Below are 18,335 nucleotides of genomic sequence, written 5' to 3' on the forward strand. Positions count from 1 at the left end.
TAAAGTTGTAAACTCATGAAATTGATAGCAATAAAAAGAAGAAAAATTAGGGAATAGGTACTTCAGAAAAAAAGCCAAGAAAATCATGGAGAGCAGGCAAGTGTAGGACAGGATCGTCATCATTTCAGAGGCAAAGGGGATATACAGGTAAAGGAAACAGTAAGAAGTTAATCATGCCTGAGTAGGGTGAGATATGCTGTTAGAATTTGGGATACTGGATGACTGGGCTATGAACCCTGTTCAAGCAGCAACCACACTCCTAGTGAGGGTAAGGCACAAGCAAACCCTAAATTAACCTGTGCTCACCCTCTGATATTTTGGCACAGTGCAGTCAGGCTTAACATAGAGGCGGTTCTGGCTGGGGAGTACCTAACGGGATGGGCAGCAGTATTTTGTACCACCTGCAGTCTGTTAAGTGAAGAATCGATTGCTGCATTCAGGAGGGCATTACAGTAGTCCAGGTGACAAATCACTAGTGCCTGAACAATCATTGTTCACACAGAGAGGGGAAGGGAAGGAAAAGCGCTGTGCAAAAGGCTCAACATATGAAAGCAGGAACCAGTGGTGGCCACCACCTGATCTTTCATAGTAAGTGTCTGGTCTAGACAGACGCTCAAGTTCCTAACCACTGTCTTAGGGGTAGGGCATTTCCCAACTCAAGGGAATACCAATCTGGAGACCAGAGCCAAAGGGCATGACTGAAGAGCATGATCTCTGTTTTCCCAGCATTCAGCTGGAGAAAATTCTTCATCATCCAAGAAGCGATTGCTGTAATACCTTCTGAGAAACGAGACTAAGTGTTTGTGGTATTTATGTCAAACAATAGTAGGAGCTGAGTATCATCAGCATATGAAATTGGAGAAAGATCTGAATTCTCAGAGTAATTTAGCAAGGGGGGGCCACATAAATGTTAAACAAAGTGGGTCTGAGACGAGATCCCTGTGGCACTCCCTTGGTAAGCTCCATGGTTTGGGAGCAAAAGGTTTCAAGGTTAATAGTCTGTGTACGATGGGATAGGAAGCTCAAGAACCTTGATAGGGCTTGTCCACAGATTCCAATCTCTTTAAGTCTCAAGAGCAGAATAAGGTGGGATACAGTGTAGAAGGTTGCCGACAAATCTAACAGCACCAACAAGACCACCAGACCAATTTCGAGGAAGTGTCTTATATTGTCTGTAACAGCAATCAGTGCTGACTCTGTACTGTACATTGGTGTGAAGCCAGACAGTGAAGAATCGAGGCATCCAGTGGACTCAGTATATTCTAAAAGTAATTTGTTGATCTGATTTTCCAATAGTTTACTCAGTAGAGGCAGGAGGGAGACAGGGCGGTAGTTGGATAAATCCGCTACTGGGGCATTCATCTTTGTTTGAATGGGGATTATCTGTGCAGCTTTGCACTCTGGTGGGCATTGTCCCTCACTCATAGAGAGATTGAGTATCGTGGAAACAGAGGGAGCCCGTTATTTATGTAACAGGGAGCAGATTCTGGCTAGGACTAAATCCATAAGTGATCCAGATTTGCCTGCTTTTAACATTGCCTCAACTGTGTCTACTGTGAGCGGGGTAAACCTATCCAAAAAATTACATTATCCAAGGTAGGGAGAGTGACATTAGTTTTTTACCCAGAGAGCCCCTAGCTTCAGTGAATTTATCATAAAGCAAATAGATTTTGTGTTCAAAATGATTGGCGATCTCATCGCAGAGTGATTGCGACGGGGGATTTCATTGGTGCAGGCCTTTGGATTAGCGAAAGATTTAAGAATGTAATATAATTATTTAGGAGAATTCCCTGCCTGATAAAGTTTGATGCAATAAAAGCTCTGCTGGCATTTTATTTAATTCTACTGATAGAGAGCTAAGGATATCTTCTAGATTTCCTTAACATTCTGGTCGTGTAAGTGACACCAGCCTTTCTCTAGCTTTTTGCAACAGGATTTCTCTTAACGCAGTTCCTGAGGGAAGCAAGCTGTGTGTGTCTGTCGCGCATTATTTATTTATTTATTTATTTATTTATTTCATGCATTTTTATAAAGCGTAGACTTTACCCGAAGGTGTCAGAGCACTGTTCAATAGAACCAGTTACGTTACATGAGAGAACTGTTACAAAAATGGAACAAACAAAAATAGCAGGCCATAGAATCAAAACAAAGCAGTCAAAAGGAACACAATATCAAACACAGCAAGCACAGAATGTACAAACAAAAATATAAATACAATGACAAAAAAACTTCCTGGTGAAAAATAGCAGGTCTTAGAATCAAAACAACGCAGGGAAAAGGAACACAATATCAAACACAACAAGCACCGAATGGACAAACAAAAATATAAATATATAAGACAAATTTACAATGACTAAAGAACTTCCTGGTGGGGTCTGAAAAGGAGGGAATTAGTTCTGAAAGTGTCTTTGGAGTAGAAGAGATTTGAGGTCCGCTTTGAAGATCTAGATGGAGGTGATGGCACCGATCAAAGGAGGAAGCGAGTTTCAAATTCTCACCGCAATACCTGAGAACGATTGCGCCATCAATTTTTCCTTTATGAAGGCTGGGGGGCTCAAGCAGGAACTTTTCCGCATTCCGAGCAGGTCTTGAGTCTCCAGACAATTTCAGTTTATTCGCCAGATAGCGAGGGGAGGAAGAGTGCAAAACTTTGTGGGTGATGCACACTGTTTTGTAAATAGCTCTAGCCTCGATGGGAAGCCATCGGAGAGAAGACAGGATAGGAGTGATGTGGTCACTTCGTTTGGACCCTGAAATGAAGTGGGCTGCTGAATGGAGGACGGATTTGAGGGGGAGAGGTGAGATTTGGGAAGGCCCGTCAGAAGAGAATTACAATAATCCAGTCTAGAGAGAACTAGCGATTGGATCAAGGTTTTTAGGTCAGTCTCCGGGAAGAACCGACAAATCCCCCATGGAAGGCGCAGCTGATAACGTGCTCTCTTGGCAGTGGAGTTGATGTGTGAGATTAGGTTGAGTCTTTTATCAAGAATGACACCTAAGGATTTAGCGCAGTCGATAATGACGGGTTTACTGTTGAGTAAATTCAAATGATCCATCCAGGATTGAACAGGAGGCGGGGAGAGAGAGCTAGATAAGAGGAGGAATTCCATTTTGGAGGGATTGAGAATTAGTTGGTGAACTAACATCCAGTTGTGTATAGAGTTGAGAGTAGAGTTGAGTAGTGAGAGATCATGAGAGGAAGGCACCTTGATGTAGATTTGGGTGTCATCCGCATAGAGATGGTAAAGGATTCCAGATTTGCTTAGGAGTTTCCCTAATGCTTCAAGTTAGAGATTAAACAGAGTGGCAGCAAGGATACAACCTTGAGGGACACCTTGACCAACCACCAGTGGAGACAAGAGACTGATCGCAATATTGATCATTTGGGATCTGTCTGAGAGGAATGAGGCAAACCATTTGAGTACTGTGCCTTCCACGCCCAAGGCTGCAGAGAGGTCAAGAAGAATCAGAAGGCACGGTTCCCCCGAATCGAGTATATGCAGTGCATCATCGATCACTCACAGCAGGGCTGTTTCAATGCTGCAATTTTGAATAAAGCCAAACTAGAACATGTCAAGGAGATTATTGTCCATAATGTGTTGGGAAAGTTGTTTTGCAACTCATTTTTCTGTGATCTTTGAAAGAAAGGGGAGATTAGTGATGAGGCGGAAGTTATTGAGGTTGTTTGCATCTGCAGAGGGTTTTTTAGATGGGGGTAACCTGTCCTGTTTTGAGGACAACTGGGAGGGATCCTTGACTGAGGAAGAGATTAACTAGCCTGGTCCAGTAGGAGAGAGTGTTGGTATAGAAATAAATGGTGATGACACTGGGTATTGGGTAAGAAGAATGGTTGGAGGGTTTGGTTTTGAGGATGCATTTGATGAGATCATCTTCCGAGATGGCGGCAAAGTTCTGCCAAGTGACTAAGGATTTTTGCTCCTCAGTGGGGGAGGGGTGGGTGACCTGTTCCACCAGAGATTTTACCTTTTGATCAAAGAATATAGTAAACTCAGTTGCTTTCTTTGAAGCATCATCAGGTTTGATGGTTTGGGGAGAACAAATTGGGTTTTTGATGAGGTCAAAAAGTTTTTGGGGTCTGTTTTTAGCTGAATCGAGGAGGGATCTGAAATGTGATGTTTTTTCCTGGAAGATGTGCTTGTGGTATTTGGATCTTGCTGAATGTAAAAGAGAGAGGCTGGAGGTGGAAGGAGATTGTCTCCAATGTTTCTCGAAGATTCTAAGGTTTTTCCTTTCATCATAGAGAGCTTTAATGAACCAAGGAGCTAATGGGGTGGGTCTTTTCCTTTTGCTTTGGAGTGGAGCTACCTAGTCGATTTCGACTGCAAGGATTGAGATGCAATGGGGGGTGACATCGTTGACATCCGTATTGGGGTCTAGACTAGGAAGTGAACGCATAGCAGAATCACATAGAGTCCCAAGATCAATGTTTTTTGTGTTGCGGAAACAAGTAGAGGCTCTGTTAGGTTGGCCGAGAGTTATAATGTGTGAGAGGTGAAAACGGAAGGGAATGAGGAAATGGTCTGACCAGTCTACACGGATGGGGGGAGCAGTGGTAAGCTGGTCTGATTTAGAAATAACAAGGTCCAGAATTGAGCCCTTGGCGTGTGTAATTTCCGAGCAGTGTTGGACAAGATCGTTAGCTGAGAGAAAGGTTGCAAGTTTGTTGGCAGCCGAGTCTTCCACAGAGCCCAGTGGAGATTGAAATCACCTAGGAAGATCTGCTTGTTGCTTTGTGAATATTGGTCACTAATGAAGTCGATGAGTTCCTCCATGAAGGAAAAGCAATTACCAGGCGGGTGGTAGATAGCATGGAACCATGATGAACTTGGTGTTTTAGTATAAGGCATTCAAAAGTGCGAAAAAGGATGGTGGGAAAGGCTTTGATTCGGAGGGAGTTTCTGAAGATAATCGCAACACCTCCCCCTATCCTGTCTGTTCTGTCGTTTCTGAGGATAGAGTAGTCAGTAGGTATCAAAAGTTCAAATGAAGTGTGAGAGGAGTCATTAAACCAGGTCTCAGTGAGAAAGAGCATGCCGAGATTGTGGTGGGTGATGATGTCAGAGATTTCCAGTTTGTGTTTGGTTGCAGATCTGCAGTTATTGAGCATACAGTGTAGCTCTGACTCAACTGTTTTGGTGATGTGAGTTTCTGGACTGATAAGGGGGATAGGGACTAGATTCTTGAATGAGGGTGCTCTTTGGGGGGAGGCTGGTAGTTTCTGACAGAAGAGATAGTCTGAATGGAAAATGTTGTAGAATTGTTAGGAGAGGCGAGTGGAGGGGAATTGACGTTGGTAGTCTTGTAGCTAGCCAGTAAGTTGGTGATGTCTGTGGAGGACAGACTGTGGTTAGCTTTCTTGGGGCGCAGGAGCAAGGAACTCCTCGGGAGGTTATTCGGGGAGGGGGATATCTTAGCACATAAGAGTGAAATGGACGCTTCAAGCTGGGAAATGGAAGAGATGAGAGAATCAAGTTTAGTTTCCAGAGAGAGGTGAGCTGAGCACGGAGTGAAGGGTGGCTCAATGGTTAAGGGAGGGAGTGGCTTAGGTGAAGGAGGACAGAGGGAAGTGGGGGACTGGGGAGAGTGTTGCGGTGCGAGGGTCAAAGGTGAGGGAAGAAGTGAAGTAGGCGAAGGAGGACAGTGGGCTGTGGGGGACTGGGGAGAGAGATGTGATGCAAGGGTCTGAGGGGGAAAAGATGGTGATAGAAAGGGGTGGATGGGGTTACAGTGATATTTTTACTGGTGTTGAACAGAGGTGAAGAATAGAGATCATACATAGAAGGAGAAATTTGAGAGGTAGAAATGGATGGCGAGAGGAGGAGGGAGGAGGAGGAGGGCTATGGGAAGGCCATGGATACGGTGAGATTAGAGGAGAAGGGGCTGTACAGGGAGGGGAGGGAGGGAGTTCAAAGGAAGGCCACAGGAATGGGGAGAAGAGAGAGGGTGCAGGCCTGGTACCATGGGTAATGAAAGGTCAATGTAGGGGTGCAGGCACCAGACAGAGTGGGGGGTTGAGCTAAATGAAAGTTGTGGGAGGAGTGAAGGACTGTGTGGTCAAAGGGAGGGAAGAAGGAGGCATTACTAAGAGGGAAAACAGGGTTGTGAAGCATAGGGGGAGTGTAAGTTGAGGAGAGATGGGAGGTGTAAGGTCAGTGGGAGGGAACATGATGGAATTACAAATAGGGAAGGCAGGGATGTGAGGCATAGGAGGGGGGACTGAAGGTTGTAGAGAGATGGGAGGTGTAAGAACAGAATCGAAGGTACGAGGAAAGGGGAAGAGCGGAGAGGGGTGAGGAAAAGAGGGGAGGGAGGGGGAGGGTAAGGCAGGTTGATCGGTAGTTCGGGTTGTCAGAAAGGTGGATTAAATAGGGGGAAATGGGTAGGAATAGGGGAGTTAGGGGGTGGGAGAAGGCAGTGGAATAATGGGGAGATGCAGGATGTAGCGGTGAAGTGGGGTGTAAAGCAGACGAGGTAAGGGTGAGGTCCAGTTGGGAAGGGGGCAGAATGGGAGGGGAGGGAACGAGAGAAGGGGGGATAAGAGGTAGACCTGTGACTCCCGGGAGAGCGGTCTGAAGGAATGTGTGGGGGTCAGGGGGGAGAAAGGGCGAAAGCAGACAAGTTAGAAAAAGAAGAAGAAGAGGAAGAATCTAGAGATGGTGTGGGACGAAGGGAGTGGAAGAGGTGGTCAAAGAGAGAGAGACAGGAGTCTGAAGCTTGGATCATGACAATGCCATTGCTATAAAGTGTAAACGTGAGAGAGCCATTAAAACAAGCGGAGGGAGACATTTTTAACCGCTTCCCATGCAAGAAAGAAGAGGAGGAGGAGACGTTGAAGGAATTAAAGAATCTGGAGGACCAGGAAGGGATGTCATGAGTGAAGAAGATGAAGTCATTTTTGATCTTCCCTAGGTGCCCATTATGGAATTGGTCAATAAAGAGGGAATCTGGAAATTGTTCAATGGTGTTATGCTTGAACCGTTTTGCTGCTGCTTTGGACAGATAAGGGGGATAAATAACTTTGAAGCAGTTGATTCCAGACTTAATTCGACTGGAAGCCATGATAAGGAGATGAGGTGCAGACGTGGTGTGGTAGATAGGAAAAGGGGCCACTAGGGTAGTGATAGCGCACAGAAGTAAAATAAGAGGGTGCGCATATTCCGGATATCAAGTGAGAATAAAACCAATAGGAGAGAGGTTAAATCAGGACCAAGGGGAGATACCTAACAAGGCTAAAAACAGGCAGAAAGGTAGAGGGAAGAAGCAGCATTGTCTCATGTGTGCATACTTCTATTTCTAATAGTGGAAGAGGAAGCACCAAAAGGGTTGCCCAATCCAAGATGGGCACCAAAGATTGAAAGAACATTCCTCTTTCTGTTTCCATGCCCACTTTGTCATGAGTGCATACCTCTTCTATTTCTGATAATGAAAGAGGAAGCACAAAATGGATGCCAGTCCTTGGTTGGTAATCGAGAGGATTGCTTAGAAATCAGCCATTTTGATGGTGTCGAGATGATGATACCAACCCAGTTTTATTTTCGGGTACACAACTGTGTAGCCCCAAGACACTGCCTGTATTCCTCGCAACCCCGCCGAAATTACAGGGGACTTCTGAGAGCTGTGGTGGCAGTTACTAACTAGGTGAACAAGGCCTCCCGCTGAGTTGAGGCATGCTCTCAATTTTGTGCCTCAATTAAAGTTTCATCACCGCTTCTCTCAATTTTGGGGGGGGTTCCACGCTCCACCCGCTCAAGTCAACAGTTTAGGGCGTCGCCCAAGTTATTGTCCCACATTGTGGATCCTAATTGACGCTGCGCGCGTTAAGCAGAAGATGATCACGGTGGCAAGGGGGGCCCCACCAACTTCTCCGACGCAGGCCTCCCCTCACTCACCTTTTATCGAAACTATCTATAGCCGATTTTACTGCATGGTGATAGTCAATTAAGCAATTGCTGGTATTCCTCGATTCCCAGTTCATATATGCCGAAAATTAATTAATAAAGGCGTCTGGTGTAATTGTATGCTACTGTCTCCTTTAACTGTAGGGGACATTGGAGGGGGTGGACTCCACCTTGGCCCCTAGAATTTAAGTCAATCAGGGAATGGTCTGACCATACCAAAGGGTGGGGAGCCTCAATAGGAATGCACGGTGAGTTGGACAATATAAGATCTAGCGTATTTCCTGCTGAATGGATTGGGCCCACGTTAATCTTATCCAGGCCTGTAGTAGCCAGTTCAGCAAAGAAAAAAGAGGCATCCATGTTGGAGGCAATTTCAATCCTGGTTGTGGTGCTTTGTGTGGATCCACATCAAAAAGGCATCACGCAGTCAATGTGATGTGCCGGTTCTGAGATGCAGTGAGGCTGCGGTGCGAGGTGCAGATGCATCGACGTTGAGAATCCTGTAGACGGTGCTTGTGATGCGAAGTCTGGTGTTGAGGATGTGAGGTGCAACAGAGACCATGCATTGGTTCTGATGAGGTGTTTCGGCATTGTCATAAGGGCTGCCGTCGTTGAGGAATGCCAGGAGCTTGAGCTTATGCGGGGTAAAGAATCATGTAGCAGTGGTTTTGAAGATGATGCGTTGTCCCAAGATGCGATGGGTCCAAGCCACAAAGCAGCGCCAATGTGGTGGTTCAGCTCAGGAACGTGCCGCTCAGCTGAAGACATGGGTCTATTCTGCTCTGGGATGAGTCGCTCAGCAAAGAAGATTCATCGATACCGCTGGCCAGCCCCGTAGGACTGCTTCCAAGGGTCCAGGACAGCGGTGGCACCACTTGGCAGGGTAGACTAACACAAGACCGAGGCCAGGTGCAGACGATGGAAGCATCAGATCAGGATCAGATCAGGACGCCAGCCAGTTATCCCTTGGAATGCGCATAATAAAATGTGAGAAACAGATCACCTTGTAAATAGAGTATACAGTGCATACTCTACATTATACTACATAAACATTTCGTCTTGAGAATTCCGTTAAGGGTCCTCATGTGAATTATGTTTTTGTAAATTGTTTTTAATATGTATATTTCTAAACAATCCATGACGAGACCTGAAAGAAAAATAATTTTCCTCCGTTCCGACAGCTACGAATCATAGAAATGGTCTTTATAATCGTTGATTGCAAATGTTTATTATTCATGTTGTTATTGTGCTTACTGATGTATAAATAATGCACCAACATTGGATATAAATGGGACTGAAAAGAAATGAGGAGTCATTACTATACCCTATCGCTTGTTAAGCGAGCTACGAAAAGTATGGCCTCCATAGAAATACACTTCCCCCAACCGATTGAAATTGCACCTACTAGATCACTGGGCCTAGGTCGTAGGAATTCCTGTAGAACCAACATATGCGTGAATTGCATATGTCGTGAGGATGCAGCCAAGCTGGTCTAGTGTTGCCCTCCTTGCTAAACAGTATCCCTTACGGTATTATTTTGACCCAACACTAGGTATATGACCAAGTGTGGGCAGCATTTTTTAATACATTCTGTGGTTCTCAGATTGGCAGTATGCTTCGACACCACCGAACAGGCAGTTGCGCAACTTACAGGTGCGTGAATAGATTCCCCGAGTTCTGATCTGGAGTATTCCAAGACTGCATTGATCAAAATTTAATGGGCAGGCTGATTCTTAACAAGATCCAGGAGTGGATTGATGAGAATTGTATCTTATCCCCCCTGCAGGCATGCTTTCGAGCGTACACCAGCACCATTGATCAGGTGTTCCGTTTCACTTTGTTATATTGGAAGTCAGTGGTCCTGGCCAATGGTAGCTTGTACGCTGCTTTTGTTGATTTATAATCAGCATTTGACCTTGTCCCTCGCCACAAACTATGGGTAATCCTCTGTGAGATGGGAATCCCCCCAGAATTACTCACATTACTTGTGAGATTGCATGAAGAAAACTATGCCAAAATTGGATGGGGTTCCCAGGGTATGGTTCCCTGCCCATTTCCAGTAGAGAGGGGTATGCTAGGAATGTGTACTTGCGCCGACCTAATTCTCCCTATTTATTAATGATATTGTTGATCAAATGGAAGCTGATTCTACTGATGCTCCAGTACAAGCCGGCAGCAAAATTCCGATTTTAATGTTCGCAGATGACACGTTGATCATCTCAAAGACCCCAAGTGGTTTGCAGAAGGCCCTGAACATCTTTGAGGTATTCCGCAACACTCGTGGTCTGAGGTCAACGTGTCAAAGACAAAATATATGGCTTTTAATCCCTATAAAACGTTTAAAAATAAAATGAATAATGAATAACCGTCCACTGGAGCAAGTAAAGGCATTTATATATCTGGGGGTCTTAATCCAAAGTGACCTAAAATGGAAACAGCAAATCGACCTAGCAACAATTAAGCATTGACAACTGTCTGGTGTATTAAATAGAGAGTTCAGTACCTCGTTGACCAAACCAATCAGCCCAGCGCTCCAGGTTTATAAAATGAAGGTGCTTAATTCCACGCTTTATGGGCAGGGATATGGGGGTATGAAAACCTCACCAACCTTAGGACCGCAGAAAATATGTTCATGCGTAGCATCACACTGGTCCCCAAAAGTACACCAGTGTGCCCACTAATACATGACCTAGGTAGAAGGCCTCTGACGGAGGTGGCCAAACTGCGCCCTTTACTATACTGGCTCAAGCTGTGGATCACACCAGAACTAAACCACTATGCCTTGGGCTTTCTGGACATAATTAGAGCTGACACATTTCACAAAATCAGCTGGTTGAGAGGAATTAGAGATGCCCTAGTAAGCATAGGTATGAGAACCCTTTGGGAAGAACCTGATAGAGCTAGCTTCCCTTCAAAAAAGATCCTGAAAGAAAAGTACTGGGGGATGATTACGCAAAAAACGTTTAGCAAAAACGTGTCTTCTACGCTACAGGAACCTTTCTTGGATGTTAAATTGTCACCAAACTTTGAAGCGTTTTGGGATATAATAGCAAAACCACATGATAGGAAACTGTACTTACAGTTCAGGGTTGGCACATTGCCCATTAACGCCTTTACTGCTAGATGGTCAAAGTCCAATAGCAACTTGTGTTCTCTATGCCAGATGAGAGTGGAGTCGGTGGCACACTTGTTATTTGTTTGCCAGCTTACGCCGCTCCTCGTCGAGTATGGTTAGTTCCAATTTGTAAATTACTTGGAACTAGAAGGAGCGAAGAAGCTGAAAGACCTCTACTTACAAATGCTTCTATTCCAGTCACTACAGCTGTAGCAACATTTCTAGGTTGGGCTTGGTCGATTAGGTAAGCTTTTTCTTACATAATATTTTGCTTTTGTCCTTTACTTTTGTTTTTTCTAAAATGAATGGCCCCATAATACTTGCTCCATAAGTTAGGATAAAAATGTTTTATCTTCCCCCCTTCATGAGTGTGTTAATGGTGACAAAAATGTTTTAATCCCCTCCCTACCGAGTGTTTCAATGGTAATAGTTTTTTAATGATTGTTTCTTGTAAGCAGTTAAATATTGCTTGATGGTTTTTAACTACAATGGCTACACCTAAATCTGTATTTTAATGTAGTCTTACAATCATGCTTAATAAACCTGTTTGACCGGCATTGATATATTTTTACAAGTAATGTGTTTTGTATACTGCTTTTATGACAAAATGTCGAATAAAGCATGTTTGATGGACTGACTGACTGGCATTGATAATTCTTACCTCACACACTTTCCAGTGCTCTGTGCCACAGTAACACAAAATGCTGCCGGCATTCTGCAGCACACATAAAAAGAGGAAAAAGCCTCTCTGGGTTGTTTTTGTGCAGGAAGGTTCCCCTTCCTGCACAAAAACAATCCTGCCTGCAATGCAGGTACCCTTGGACTATGGTGCGAGGGTGCCTGTGTTGGCACTAAGCTGCCAAAACAGCGCCAGCACAAGGGAAAGGGACAGGAATACGCCATATTGGATAAATACAGCACATTCTGGCACTTTGCACTTGCAGCCCTGCGCCACTAAAGTCATAAATATGTCCTTAGCTTTCTATCTTTTTTAGCTTAATTCATCAAATCTCTCAAAGCTTTGTGATGACAAAGGATTATGCTTTTTGAGTTGTAGTGCAAAGAGTAAACAACTGCGCTGCGAATTGTCTGCTTTTAATTGTAATATTTAAATAGCACCCCAGTTATGTACAAAGATTGCATTGGGAACATTCTGGGTATTACTAAAATCTATATTTTGGAAGCACCATTTTATCTTGAAAAGTTATGCACACTTCTTACTGTCTATCTTATACTGTGTGCAATGCAAGTTTAATATAATGACTTACGGGGGCGCATCGTGAGTGCCGCAGATATTTAACTCTCCCAATCGGCTCCAGTCAACTTCTGGGAACACAGTTTTTCCTGACGCCGGCTGCTCTTCTTTTAACAGGAATGCTGGTTTGGAAGGTGGGACCCACATTATAAGCATATTTTTATCTTTCCTGTGCACAACATTTGTATCTTTTTCTTCATGCAGCACTGCGCGCATCAGTAGGCACCACTAGTTTAGGTCCTGTATTTCTTTCGGAGAGAAATTCTATGCTGCATCATGGAGGCTATAGGATACTCATTTTCAGATCAGGGTATCTAATACATCAGTTATTTAATTGCAGTAGCAGGACTCTCTGTCTGAAATTTCTGTTTTCATTGAATATTCCATGCAACAATTAATTCCTCCTCAACAGTGGTTCTCTGTAGTTCTTTCATACTATGTTTTTGATACACTGATTGACCTTCGCTGCCACACAAGCAACTGTTTTTAACCTCATAGTTTTTCAATCTAACGGCAGATGATGAATTTTCTGTTGGATATGTACTGCTCCTAATCCTTGCATCTGTTCTCTCTGCCTCACAGCTCTCACCAGGCTCTTCGCAATTGAACTTTTCACTTCTTTTTACTGGTCTCAAAGCATTTTGTGGCAAATTCATTCCTACTTGTTGATCGTCTTCCCCTATTTAAATGGTTATCAAACAAATTTGCCAATTCCACTTTCATTTATGGCAGATCACTGAAACAGAAGGAAAAAGCCAAATCCCTCCTATGCTCTGATAAACGTACCAACAAGTAAAACAAAAAAAGTTGCCAACGTGTTTTAGCCCCTGATAATATCTCAGTCCTCATGGAGAGCACCAGTGAATTCAGAATGGGCAGTGGTCTCTTAGCTTTTGGACCCCTCTAGCTCAGTCAAAAAACCTAGTAAGATTTAGAATCTCCTTCCAAATCACCCTGCCATCTCATCTTGGAGCACATCATGGTAGAAATAAGAGCCTTTAAACCCTTTGTTGCTTATACCAGTACATCCCTTCAATGCATCGAGGAGAAATGATCCACTCATGATCAACATATCACTGATAGTGAAAAAAGAATCTGCGAAGTGGAGGGCTCTATCCCAGATGTACCTCAGCTGACAAAGAAAATTGATCAACTCAAAATGATTGCTGAAGAGTTAGAAAACACGAACTGGAGGAATAATTTGCTGCTTTACGGTATTCAGGAGAATTCAGAATATCCTTACATAATTCGTATCACCAAATATTCGAAAAAAGCGTCCTAGGGAAAATATTTAGAGACCAATAAGTATTCTATCCCCAATCTGAACCTTGAAAAATACAAAACAAACCATTTGTCTTATAAGAACTAAATTAAACAACAACAGACTAAAGAGGTTTGAGTTTAAAGAAGTACTCAGAAAGAGGGCGAAGTCCCATCACCCACCAAGGTTGCATGATTCATCATCTGGGACCTCCTCATAGTTGTCAGTCCTAGTTCAATCAAGAGCTGCAACCGTCTCAGCTGTAGAAGGAAACTCACTGATGTTTTTTGAGTAACTTAAGATGGAGTATACTATAATCCCAGAATGAAAAGCTAAAATAGTAATATCATGGGGTGATGATTGCAGTGCATGTGAATTCAAGTGAGCGAAAATAAATTGATGTTAAAATTGACCCATATTTTATTTTGTTTGAGATACCTTTAAGGCTGACTCTAGACGATTCATTATTAACTAATTCTCTGAAAAAAGGAAGGCTATGAAAAAAATCTCCCTCCATTCTAGCCAGCATCAAACGATGACAACACAGATCCTTCATGTCTAAAAATAACAATGCTGTTCATGGTGTACTGGGGGCAGCTAAGATTCAATTTAATAAATCTCCATCAGGGAAAGCATGTGGTACACTCCTCAAGATTGATGGTAAATATTCGGAGGGTAAGGACAAAACTGGTACCATGTTAGCACATTATTTGAAACTTAGAAAATCTTCTATCAAACCTATAACAAATCAAGTTGGCACTCATCTGTTTCAAGATTTGAACATTACTATGGGGCCGATTACGAGTTTGACAATGTGACAGTGGAACCGCCCCTCAGCCACACTTCCAAACCCATGTGAGGCGATTCCTTTGGCTTTCCCATGGTGGTGCTAATAAAATAGGCACCGACGTGGTATCGCCAAAAAAGGTTCCAGTACAGTATGGGCTGAAAAGTCCATGCCGTGCTGGAATGTCTGTACATGCACACAGGGGGCCACATGTTATGCCCCTCTGTGTGCATGCCCAGGGTGTGGGACACACCTTTTGTTTTCTTTCCACAGGGGTTTTCATGTAGGAGAAACTGCCATGAAAACCCTGCTGGAGATAACATATGAAATATGCTTGGCCATACCAAGGCAGTCATGCTAAGCATATGGATTCCCCTGGACTGCAGCACCACAGCCATGGAACTGCGTTTTCGGCCCAGGGCAGCACGACCACTAGGGTCATAATGTGGTGCTTGTAAGCCCACCACCGCCGCCCCACCATGTGTCTGGCGGTCCGAGGAATGCCAGACTCGTAATTAGCCCTTAATTGTTTTTCAGACTATTATCAAACCCTGTATACTCCTGAATCTTCACCTTCCATAGACTTAATTCCATGCACATTTATTTGGCTTCTCTCGAGCTCCCCCTGCAGTAGATGAATTGTTTTCAGCAGTAAATTGCCTCACAACTGATAAGGCACCTGCCCCAGATTCTTTTACAGTAGAATTTTATCTTCACTTTTTAAAATGAGTATTTCCTAAGTTATTTAATTTAATTAATCACTTCCTCTCATTGAATAGCTCCCGAGGGTCTTTTACCCAAGCTATGATCCATCTAATTCCAAAAAAAGATCAAGACCTATTCCTATGTAAGAATTATCATCCAATATCACTAATAAACACAAACTGCAAAATCTTTGCTAAAGCATTAGCACTCAGACTCAATGACATGCATGATTTAGTCAATATTGAACAATATGGTTTCATTAAAAATGGAAATATTGTTTGCGTATAATTTGCATACATAGTAGATCATTTGCGCATCTTTGTGAATGTTTTTAACAAAGTCCCTAAACTCAAACACTTTCTTGCTATGGTAACTGTGGGTGCAGATACAGCTTTTAATAGGGTCATTTGGCAATTTCCAATGCATACCTTACGTTGGCATGGTTTGGTTCTAGATTTCTTCGACTAATCTCTCTACTATACTCACCGCCCCACTCCACTATTGTGGCAAACAGAGTACAATCCCTATACTTCCCTCTCAATAGAGGTATGAGGCAGGGCTGTCTGTTATTAACCCTGTTATTCATTCTTGTGCTCAAGACCTTCCTGTATTGATTATAGCACTCTGATAACCCTTCCAGTTTCCAACTAAAGAACACCCATTAAAATTACTGCATATGCTGATGACATCCTTCTTTAAATTTCTAAACCAAAATCTTCCCTTCCACATTGCTTTGAAGAGTGAAGACCATATTTGGAGATGCCTTATATATAAACTTAATATTGAAAAGTCAGAAGTTATGCCCTTGAACAGTTCTGTATTAAAACCCCATTTGCTGGAGTAGGTATGTCCTGGAATACCAACAAGATTAAATGCCTGAGAAATTTGTATTGTATTGTAATAATTTCGGAGACACGTACAATCCAATATGGATGCTCTTCTTTCCATCAAAATGATGATATTCCAATCAATATTTTTTTTATAATATGTACCCTATCAGCATTATTGGGAAATATTTCACATCTATAGACAAGCTACTATCTCATTTCTTTTGAATGGTGAACCTTCTCGTATATCTTTACATTGCTTGAAAAAACCCAAGTCCTCAGGCCGGGGGAATTGCCCTGATTTGCCCCTCAGTCATAAAGCATTGGCATTAAGCAAAGCCAAGGTCTGCCTCTGTGAAGATGTCCATCATGCGTGATTGACTTGCTATGTTGACTATAGCAAGCAGCAGGACATCTAATAATTTCAAAGTCATAATAGTGTCCAGGAAATGTACTGTCCTTTTCCAGGCCTATGAAAAACCTCAAACTGAAAATGTTGTATGGCCTGGTAATACCTAATACCCCCTCCTCCCTTGCCAAGACCCAGATAATATCAATAACAAGAGTTTTGGTAAAGGGGGTCGTAGAAAACCCCCAGCCGTATTTATTAACATAAAAATTAAAATAAACATAATATTTTACAATATTTACAAAATACGCAGAAAACATAAAATTGACATTGATTACATCGATAAGTACAGATGTCATATGACTAACATTAACATAACTCTAATACAAGTTATTCCTATCTGAATCTAAACATATCCTCATCAATAATCATAATAGCAGTTACTTTTCTGCCTATCCCTATTTGAGCCTACGGCAAGGTCCAGGGCTGGACTGGCCGTAGCGGGCACGGTGCGCCGCACGGTTGGGGGCCGGTTTTGGATCCCTGCGGGCCGTTTTTGTTACAGGGCCGTTTTTGCAGCATAGCTGCAAAATCGTCCCTGTAACAAAATCGGCAGAAAACTGGCCCTGGCAAAGACCTCGGCGGCACCCCCACCCCCGCGGGGGGGGATCAGCCAAGCACTTTGCCAGGGCCGGTTTTGGTTCCCAGTCCGGCCCTGGCAAGGTCAATATCTGGTGTCAGATCCTTCTCTAATTAAGCCCGCCCTCCCACCGGAATGCGCATGCGCAGAGGGCCCGTTCACCGTGAGGGTACTTCCCCCCCCGGTTATCCCCTTACGCTCTGTAAACTATCTCCACAAGGGGCCCTTTCAGTTCTGCGCCCTACTGGCGCCATTGTGCATGTGCTGGGTGGCCAGCCAGCCTAGGTAAAGCGTAACTCCCCACTCCCCCGCACCCATCCAGCCGGCTGTAACTGCCCCTGGAGTTCTATAAGAGACCACTTGTCCCTCCCCCTTGGGCGACCCCATTCAAGAATGGCGCCACCCTCTAAGGACCTTAAATTTACTGCTCACCAATCATGACCTTACCGACACATGCCCGCATAGTTGAACAACTATCTGGCCCCCCCCCCAATTTTCTAACTAGAAGGTCAGATCCTGCTTCTGAAGCCCCCTAACCATGCCAGCAGATTCTCAAGAAGGATTTCATTACCTACTTTTGACAAGTGGACACCGTCTTTTAAGAAGCATGGCTCCCGCCTGATATACCCATGGGCGATGGTCTGTAAGTGAGGAGACCTAAATAACCTCTCTAATTTATTATTGATCCTCCTTACTGAGTGATTCAGTGCCCTCACAGACTCCCCCCCTCCATTGAAATCTGGGTACCATCTGTGACCATACTATGGTGCACTCTTGTCATATCTTAGCTAACCAACCCACTTCCGTGATTATGGCTTCCACTAGGCCCCTTCTACCCAGATTCACCGGGTCATTCCCTCCCAGGTGCAAGATAATAATACTAGGGAGAGCCCCACCCTTGCTCAACAGGTCCAGTACAAAACCCCTGAACTGACTAAAGCGGAGACCCCCGTTTCCATGAAATGACACCCTAAAGCCCGCCTGTTCAGATCTGGATTTGTAATTCCCTGAAAAGAAAATTGCATTCAAATGTCTCACATATGAATGGCCAATCATCCAAACTATATGTGGTCCTGATTTCCGTGGATGTGCATGTCCTTGTGTTGATAGTAGCTGCTGATGTGCCACCGCCAGTTTCCCCCTGCGTGACAGGCTTGAGAACCTGTAAATGTAAGCAGAGAAGGAACATGCATCAGCACCAGGCAAATGCCCCACTCACAACATGTGCAGCCGCAAGTAGCGCTTAAAACAATTGGAGGATCACCTCGCAATCTTTTTAACATTGCTGCTGTGAAAACCCCTTTTGTCGCCTCAGTGGCAGCCCTTATTCTGAAAGAATGAGTCCCAAAGCAACTAGGATCCAAACCTGCCTTCTGTACTGCCATATCCATGACTTTTTAAAACTGAAACCTTGTGAGCGGGGTACTGTCAGCATGGATTAACAGTGTTCCCCCCCTTGTACTAGGTCTATGCTGTA

This window comes from Lissotriton helveticus, chromosome 12, assembly GCF_964261635.1.
Source record: "Lissotriton helveticus chromosome 12, aLisHel1.1, whole genome shotgun sequence".
NCBI classification, from domain to species: Eukaryota; Metazoa; Chordata; class Amphibia; order Caudata; family Salamandridae; genus Lissotriton; species Lissotriton helveticus.